This window comes from Portunus trituberculatus, chromosome 29, assembly GCF_017591435.1.
Source record: "Portunus trituberculatus isolate SZX2019 chromosome 29, ASM1759143v1, whole genome shotgun sequence".
Classification (NCBI taxonomy): domain Eukaryota; kingdom Metazoa; phylum Arthropoda; class Malacostraca; order Decapoda; family Portunidae; genus Portunus; species Portunus trituberculatus.
The window spans coordinates 3,830,185-3,840,184 of NC_059283.1; the positions used below are offsets into that span (position 1 = coordinate 3,830,185).

The window sequence follows — 10,000 nt, forward strand, 5'->3', positions numbered from 1 at the left end:
CTCTCAGTCACACCTGCGATCCATCCTCCCATTCATACCATCCTCCTCCTCCTCCTCCTCCTCCTCCTCCTCCTCCTCCTCCTCCTCCTCCTCCTCCTCCTCCTCCTCCTCCTCCTCGTTCATCATGCCTTCATATCTTTGTTTCTGAACGATGAACCTTTTTCCTTATCTTAATTTCTGATAGTTTTATGTAACGTGTGTGTGTGTGTGTGTGTGTGTGTGTGTGTGTGTGTGTGTGTGTGTGTGTGTGTGTGTGTGTGTGTGTGTGTGTTGTTCCAGTGACCTTTGATTCCTTGTTTCCCTCTTTCCCTTTTTGTACACTTTCTTCATTCTCCATTAATAATTCCTTTGTTTTTACAGTTTCCTCTCCTCTCGCTCATTCGTTCTGCCACCCTCTCCCACTCTCTTTCCCTCTCCCTCTCTCTCCTCTCTCTCTCTCTCTCTCTCTCTCTCTCTCTCTCTCTCTCTCTCTCTCTCTCTCTCTCTCTCTCTCTCTCTCTCTCTCTCTCTCTCTCTCTCTCTCTCTCTCTCTCTCCTTCCTGCAAACATGGCGCCCCTCCTACTAAGACAACACCCAACCTTTTCATCACCCCTCTCTCCTCTGTTCACCCCATCATCAAGAGCTATTCCCCATTCTCTCTCTCTCTCTCTCTCTCTCTCTCTCTCTCTCTCTCTCTCTCTCTCTCTCTCTCTCTCTCTCTCTCTCTCTCTCGTTCGTGTAATTTCTTTTCCTTGTCTTCACCTCGTATTTCCTTTCCATTTTCTTACCTCCTCCTCCTCCTCCTCCTCCTCCTCCTCCTCCTCCTCCTCCTCCTCCTCAGACCTGCAAAAATAAGAAGGGGCATAAAGCTTTCTTGGCGTGTTAGAGGCGTGTTACTAATATTTCTTCCTGATGTAAATTAGCAGGAATATGGGAGGAAGAAAGGGTGTAGAGGAGGAGGAGGAAGAAGAAGAGGAAGAGGTAGAGGAGGAGGAGGAGGAGGAGGGAGATGATGTAATGGGGGAAAGGAAATGAGGAGAGAGCAATGGCTGGGAAATTAAATTGTTAAGAGAGGTGTAAAGAGAAAAAGGAAGAGAGAGAGAGAGAGAGAGAGAGAGAGAGAGAGGATAATAAATACGTAGAGGAAAAGGAGGCGGTGATGGAGGGTGAAGGAACCACATAGGGAGGAGAATAGAGGTGAGAAAGGAGAAGGAAGGAGGTGGAAGTAAGTCTTAAGGGTCCCATTCCATTACTTAGAGAAGCAGGAATGGGCCTTACGCTCTTTATTGTGCATATAGAGGGTATAACTTTGGGGACCTGAAGGGGAGCCGTAACGCAACTAAGGGATCCAGGGCAGCTAAAGGGACGCCTCTGATCCCTTAGGGTGAAGAGTAAATGGGGATGGTTGCTGCTGTTTTCCTGTGTCTTCTTGTTTTATGGGATTTTGTGTTTTTTTATTGTTTTTGTCCCTTTCTTTTTTTTTTTTTTTTTTTTGCATATGTCGTTTTCTGTGTTTTTTCTGGTAATGTTGACTTGTTTCTATTTCTTGTTGTTGTTGTTGTTGTTGTTGTTGTTGTTGTTGTTGTTGTTGTTGTTGTTCTTCTTCTTCTTCTTCTTCTTCTTCTTCTTCTTCTTCTTCTCCTACTTCTTCTTCTTCTTTTTCTTCTTCTTCACTTTCTTTTTTACGTGTGAATATTCATTTCCATTATTTTAACTCCTTCAGTACTGGGACGCATTTTTACCATGAGTTTTGGGTATGATTTGACGATTTAATTACATTAGGTTGGGTCTATTGAGATCAGAAGATTACTGGCCAGAGTCTTCACTATTTTATTTCCCACATAATTTTCTGAGGCTGTGTACGTAAGATCGCCAAATAGTAACCAGAATGAATTTGAAAACACGACATGGTACTCACTGGGTTAAAGTTTTCAAGTGTTGTCTTTCTTATCGTTTTCTTATATTTTGCGTTTAAAATCTATGAAAACCTTGGTTTAATCCACTAACAAATGCTTAGCTTATTTCTTTCTATTTATATATCTCCACGTGTTTCATTACTTTTTTTTCCCATTTCTCCATTATTTCCATGTTTTCCTTCTGTAGATATCACAATTATTACTCATTTATACCTTTTGACCCTTTCTCTTCCACTTGGTACACCTTTCCTTAATCACTAATCACTAAGATATCTCCACTTGTTCCATAGCCACACCTTGAATACTCTTTATGAGTATTGTTAGGTGGGTCTTTATTTAGCTATTTTCTGCATCTAAAACTAGCCAATCGTCCTGCAGTCCTCCAGCAGTATACTTTTAATTTGGGTTTGACGATGCAGAAGTGACTGATGAGTGATCAAGACCCTTAAGAAATCTTGGTAAGAATCTACACACTATATTCTCTTTCATTGCTAGCTTTCTTGTAGACGCTTATAAAGACTTAACACATTTCTTCTGGTGTATCAACTTCCGCGCCGCAGTGAAGGAGTTGACACAGGGACACTCATCTCACACCTTCATATTCGTACTAGAGTGAAATAGAATTAACCAAAATAATAGAACACCCTCCCGTCCGCTCACTTTTCCACGTCTTCCATATCTGAGCCGTTATTTGCCTTCCCACCTCCCGGCCTACCTCCCGTCCTGCCTCCCGTCCCTGTCCCTAGCCTTGCCTCCCTCCTCCCTCCCGCCCTTCCTAGTCATCCATCTCAGGGCGTGGGCGGGAGGAAGGAAGCGCGGCCCATCAGTCAAGGGGGGGTTAGGGGCGGGAGGATGCTGTGGGGTTACTGTGGTGTCTCTTCCCGGCTCCTCCTCCCGCTCCTCCGGGTCTTGGAACCTTCTGGGCGTCTTATCATGTGCGATTTCCGTGTTGAGGAAGAAGAGAATGTATGTTTTTTTGGGAGAGAGAGAGAGAGAGAGAGAGAGAGAGAGAGAGAGAGATTATACGTAAGAAGAGTATATTCATTTATCTTTATTTCCGTTTCATCTCTTCTTAATCCATCTCTTTGTGTATCTTAATGGAGAGAGAGAGAGAGAGAGAGAGAGAGAGAGAGAGAGAGAGTAGATGGTCAGGTAAAGTCAAGAACTAGGAGGAAGTTTTGGGTACGAAAGAACGAAAATAAAAAAAAGGAGTAAATGAAGGAAGGAAGAAGGGAGGGAGGGAAGGAATCACAGGTGTAGGAAAATGGTCAAGGAAGGATTTAAAGATCAATGTGACCTTTTTTTGTGGCAAAGTTCTGGAATCACTAAAGGTTAAAAGGTCAACTGAAAATACTGATGACAAGTGTGTGTGTGTGTGTGTGTGTGTGTGTGTGTGTCATGTTTTTTTTTACTTTGTTATTTCACATTTTTATTCATTTGTTTATTAATTTTCATCAGTTTCTCTTCTTTTCTGGTGACAATTTACTGTGTTTTTTCTCTCTTCATACACTCAATTTAACAGTTCATTTGTTTTACTTCATGTGTTGCTGCATTGCCTCGTTTTATTAAGTCATTTGTCACTCCCAGTGTTGAGTTACTGGTGCGTTTGTGTTAGTTTGTCTTGCTATTGTCTTGCACTGTTTGTCTTCATCATCATCTGCCTCGTATTGATGCATCGTGCTCTTGTGTTGTCTTATCTGTGTTTCATGGGCGTGTATTGTGTTCTATTGGTCCATTGTATCTTGAATTACAATGTATTTCAAGTTTGTCGCATGATACAAACTGATGACACACAGTGATGTATAGATAATGTGTCTGGCGTCTTGTGTTGCAGTGTTGCTACTGAGTGATGTGTTCACTTGCTACGTTGTATATTCAAGCAAAGACTTACAATTTATACTAATACTTTTTTTTTTCGTTTTGAGTTATTTTTTGTCATCTTCAGTTGATTTGTATTATATTGTTGTATATAGGAAGAAAAATCACCAAATTCATCTTATAATTCGACCATGATATCTGTTTTTTTAATGTCCACTGGGTGAGTGATTTGTGTTGCGTCGAAGATGAGGAAAAAAAAACGAAAGAAAATGCAAATTAACAAACCAATTTCCTTATGGAGTGTTTGGCTAGTATTGGTTTACTTTACAGGATGAGTGTTGCAGTGCTGCGTTCAGTTGCTATACTGTATAAGGGAGAAAAATTAGCTTATTTATCGTAGCATTCGACTATGATATGTCTTTCTGGTATGCTTTACTGGGCTGGCGGTGTAGTGTTGCGTTGAATTGCAGCGTTGTATAGGGGGAGGAAAGTCCGGCCTATTAGTGTTCCAATTTGTGCAATAGTCACTCTGCTCCCTCACGCCCCTGACAGTTATTTACTAACGTGATAACTCGCGTGTTTCCCTCGTTTTACGTCCGCTGTATTGTTCCGAGTCGTCCCCAGCTCGCAAGACTTTTTTATACCAATTTGTATATCCACCACTCTTTCCCTTTCTGTCGCTTTCTCTCACTCTCTCTCACACTCTCACTTTTTCTTATTCGCGATCTCTTTGTCTCGTCTTGCTCTCTCTTTTTTCATGTGCTGTTCTTTTCTTTGTTTTTTTTAGTGTTTCTGTATATTTGTGTATGTAGGGAGGTGGTTTGTTTGTGTTTTAAATCTCTCTCTCTCTCTCTCTCTCTCTCTCTCTCTCTCTCTCTCTCTCTCTCTCTCTCTCTCTCTCTCTCTCTCTCTCTCTCTCTCTCTCTCGTTCTGTAAACTTTAGACTGACTAGAAATAGGAAAATTACACTTTTAATCCTTTCTCTTCTTATTGTTGGTGTTTGTAATGGTGAGCTGTGAATTGTTGTATGTGAGAGTGAAAGGAACAAAGATACGTTAATAGTGGATGTGATAGAAAGTTGTATTGATAGTGATGGTGATGGTGGTTGTGGTGGTGACTGATTGTGATGGAAAGGGTTGTGGTTTTGGTGGTGGTGGTGGTAATGGTGGTGAGGTGAAGCAAGTCAGGTACAGACGAGTTAATTCTGCCTGAAGTTAATTATGTGGTGAAGTTTATTTAATTAGTCCACGGAAAGAATAACTTGGCTGCCGAATATTTCTTTAGCGGAGTTGTGGCTCATTTCATTTTGGCTGCGCATTACTGAAACAATTGAAGAACATTTTAAACCAAGGGACGCTCTTGAACATTTATGCATTCATGACTAATTATCTTTGCATGTATACTAATGATCATACTTGCCATACTTATACATCATGCAAAACGTGATACATCATTCCTATTGGCTAACCTGAAGTGTATTAACGAGTTTAGTTTTCCCGCGGTATATTTGTATTATATTGTATTTGAATTATTGTATTTGGATTGTTAGAAATACAACACGTGATCGCCACCACAGTATTCACGAAGCCTGTTAATAAGTGATTTTTTTTTTTATAACATTCACGCGTAATAATAATAATGTGTTGATTTCTCTAAGGCGTTCTGAATAATATTACCACATTTTTGCTTTTGACTATAATCTATTTTTTTTTTTTTTTGTTAAGAGATTATTTATTTTATCTATCAGTTCATTTACGTATTTATCTGTTTATATGTTTGCTTAGTGTTTTGTCCTGAAATAGTTTTTGGCTTTGGATGGTCTCGTGTGCATAAAAGACGTACAATCTATCCTTTGAATGTCATTAAACCATTTAACTGTTATTTGGTTCACTTCTTAAATACTAGCCACTCTTAAGACATTTCCTTTTTTTCCACTCTCCTGTAGACTCTAAAGTGGCTACAAAATTCACAGTCTATCCTTTTGACCTCTTCTTCGTGTAAGTGCTTCCAACGAGTCAATATAATGTTATAAGTGACATGAATCGTGATATATAGAAGTGAAGTTGAAGTTTTTTTTTTTTTTTTTTTTTACTTACTGACATGAATCGTGACATGCAGAAGGGACGTGAATTCATATATAGCATTAGTAAAGATATTCAGATTGTCTTTTTTAATATTGACATGGATCGGGACATACAAAAGTGACGTGAATGTAGATATTGCAAAGTAAAGACATTCACATTGTCTTTTCTATATTGATATGAATCGTGACAGGCAGAGAAGTGAAGTTGCTCTCCTGATTTCTCTTTGACATTCCACATAATTTCACTTCCCGGGAATAATTTAATATTTTTCTCGACGACTATCGCCATGAGTCCTTGCGCTAATGAGTCTTCCCGCTTCAATTATCCGACGGTGCCCCGGGAGGAGGACGATTGCCTCAGTGTCTCTTGGGTCATTATCTCCCCGTCTTGCCTCGATCGCTACACGGAGGAACGAGGAATTGCGCTCCATTCCAAAGATTCCAAGATTCCCAGTCTAGTTTGTGACACTCGGAGGCTTGGAGGCTTTGAATCATTCCCAAAACCTTTCGAGTGATTCCTGATTGTGTCAGTGGGAATGGCGCGCGTCTCGTCCCTTAAGCTCAGTTTGGGTTCATTCATTGTGCCCAGAGTCCTTTAAATGCTTTAGGTCATTAACTGCGCCGCTTATTGTCTCCATCTAAGAAGACTAAGCGAGGGTTATTGAAGGAATCTACACACACACACACACACACACACACACACACACACACACACACACACACACACACACACACACACACACACACAGGTGAAGGTGAAGGACGTGAGCCATGAAGCAGTCTTCCTGTACTGGACGTGTGCGTAGTTCTACGGAAGGGACAGGCCTACGGTCCGGTCTTTTTTTTTTTTACACACACACACACATACACCGCGTAGTGTAGTGGTTAGCACGCTCGACTCGCAATCGAGAGGCCCGGGTTCGAGTCCCGGCCCGGCGAAGCAAATGGGCAAGCCTCTTAATGTGTGGTCCCTGTTCACCTAGCAGTAAATAGGTACGGGATGTAACTCGAGGGGTTGTGGCCTCGCTTTGTAGTGTGTGATGTGGTCTAATTCCTACCCGAAGATCGGTCTATGAGCTCTGAGCTCGCTCCGTAATGGGGAAGACTGGCTGGGTGACCAGCAGACGACCACACACACACACACACACACACACACACACACACACGAGAATGAAGATAAGTAGAGAAACATACCAAGACAGAGAAATGATAATAAATGTCTATCTAAGAAGACTAAGCGAGGGTTATTAAAGGAATTTACACACACACACACACACACACACACACACACACACACACACACACACACACACACACACACACACACACACACACACACACACACGAGAGTCAAGGGAATTAAGGAAACATACCAAGAAAGAAAAATAATAATGAATAGATAAATTGATAGAAGGGATAAAATCTAAGAAAATCGGGAAAGTCATTTATTAAATAACGATAAACCCTTTAATAAATGAATAATAAATCAAAGAAAATTCTCTATTGAACAACGATAAAGCCATAGATAAGTAAATGTACTCTCATGTTTCCACTTCTCTACACTTCCTTCTGTAAATAAACTTGGATACCTTTATTTCCCTCACCACTTTTCCGCGGTAATGTTGTGATTTTTTTTTCCCTCAACACAAATGGATCTCTTCCCATGTTGTGATGCGCACCACTTTAGGATACACAAATGTTTCTTCCTGGCTTAACAGCGGGGAGTGTAAATAAAGTGTCTTCAGTGCCATGCTACAAACACGACTATTGTAAAATGGCACCATGAATCCTGTCCTGTCCTTGTGTTCTTTTCAAGTCATTACTCTCAGTACTACTTATTCTTCGTCTCTTTATCTTCTTCTTTTCTCTTCTTTTTCCTCTTCTTTTTCTTCTTTCTCCTCTTTTCCTTCTTTTCCCTCTTTTTTTTATTCTTCTTTTCCTTTTCTTCTTCTTCTTCTTCTTCTTCTTCTTCTTCTTCTTCTTCTTCTTCTTCTTCTTCTTCTTCTTCTTCTTCTTCTTCTTCTAAGGAGATATACATTAGGTAGGTATGTTTTATACAGCTACTGCTACGTATACCCTTTATGGCTGAAGTAGCTTCCCTCCTCCTTTTCTTCCTCTTCTCCTCCTCCTCCTCCTCCTCCTCCTCCTCCTCCTCCTCCTCCTCCTCCTCCTCCTCCTCCTCCTCCTCCTTTAGTACTCAATCTAGGAACACAAACACATATCCACCATAACAATCCCACCACCACCACCACCACCACCGCCGCCGCCGCTACCACACTACATCACAAATCAAGTCAGGCGTGAACCAGACTCCGTGAACCGCGAATAATACGAACCCGCGTAATATCATGAGCGACGTGTATAACCCTCATCACCATGAACCGCGCACGAACCATTGAAGTCTCGAATCTATGAACCACGAATCCTCCTCCTCTTCCTCCTCCTCCTCCTCCTCCTCCTCCTCCTCCTCCTCCTCCTCCTCCTCCTCCTCCTCCTCGACTCCAGGACCCGCCACAATCTACTCAAGACATCCTGATCCGCCTTATTGTGTCTCAATCGCCTTGGAATGGAATTAGTTTGTATGGACTCAATATTAGAAGGAGGATCTGAGCAGCAAGGCCTCCACGCTCATACCGACTCTCTCCCCACTCCCTCTCTCTCCCCACTCACTCTCTCTTTCTCCCTCCCTTCCTCGAGATATTGTTCGTAAGATTAAGTAGAAGCGCGAGTTGAATGAGCGAGTGAGTGAGTGAGTGAGTATGTTGATATATGTGGATTTCATGTTACTAGGGTGAGTGATGTGAGTTTACAGTACTTCATAGAGGAGTGTTTGGTTGTGTTGGGTGTTTATTTATAGTGTTTGAAGTCAAATAACATGTTCGACTAACACGACATACAAAGGCCTGTAATTTTAATCCTTTGTTTTTTCACAGGAACTATTTTCAGAGGCTACATAATAAACTTGCATGAAAACAAGTGCTATGTTGTGTTTTGCGTTTGTGTTTTCATTCTCAGAATCAAGTAACACAAATAACACCCAATTAACACACCCTACCTGTATTTTTAACCATCTACTCTCTCACAGGCATCATTTACAAAGGCTAACAAGGAAAATTGATCTTGTTTTTTATATGTTTTTCTAATCGATAATGCAAAAACATCAAACAAAACACTGATAATCCCAGTAACCTTCACTATAGATGGCGAGATTATAACACTAAAACTTCCACTGTGTATCGTCTTCTTTCTTCACTCATAGGAAGACTTTCATGGGATTAAGGGACTAAATAACAAGAGAAAATATGAAACACAGTGGTAGCGGAGTGTTAGTTGACATTATCCCGTGTTTGTGTTGCTGGTGACTGAGTGAATACATGAGAAAGTGAGGAGTGACGTCTTAACCCCTTCAGTACTGAGACACATTTTAACCTTGAGATTTGCATATGATTATACGATTTTATTGACATTAGCAAGGGTCTATGGATGTCAGAAGATTAATAGCCACAGTCCTCACTATTCTAAACCCCCACATAAGTTCCTGAAGCTGTATAAAATCCCCAATTAGTAAGCAGAATGAATAGTGAAACGCGGCATGGTACTCGAGGAGTTAAGGGAGAACATGGAACAGTGGTAGCGGAGTGTTAGTCGACCTCATCCCGTGTTTGTTTAGCTAGTGAGTGAGTGAAGACATGATAAAGCCGAAGAGTGACGTCTTAAATGCACCGCTGAGTTACAAGAAGCATCAAACTACAGATCCTTTAATTGTTTTGGGTCTTTATGCTTACTAGAAAGGGTGTTCTGTGTTGTGTGGGTTTGCTGGTGTAAGGCTGCCTGAGGACTTGGTTCATTGGAGGATTAGTTCAATGAGGATTGCATCGCTAAGTTATGTAAAGCATTGAAATATTAGCTCTTTTGAATTTTAGATGATTTCCAGGATGAATGTAAAAGGTGACCAATTATGAAGTATGAAAAGACACTATTATTCATGTATTTCACGCATCAGTCGCCGCGGAATAATACATCACGGGAATTAATAGAAGAAATCAGATGAGATAAGAAATTAAATAAAAACTAAAATGCATGCTAAAAGATACTAGTCATAAAGATAAACAGATGAGACATTTACACACACACACACACACACACACACACACACACACACACACACACACACACACACACACACACACACACACACACACT

General features: G+C 41.0%; 1 protein-coding gene and 1 non-coding gene across 2 annotated transcripts in view; both read left to right on the forward strand.

Moving 5' to 3' along the window:
* The window catches only part of LOC123510458 (teneurin-a-like), a 462,953-nt gene that overhangs the window by 82,478 nt on the left and 370,475 nt on the right, over positions 1-10,000 (forward strand).
* Positions 6,665-6,736, forward strand: Trnaa-cgc. Its single transcript has one exon. It is a non-coding gene; the product is annotated as a tRNA-Ala (tRNA).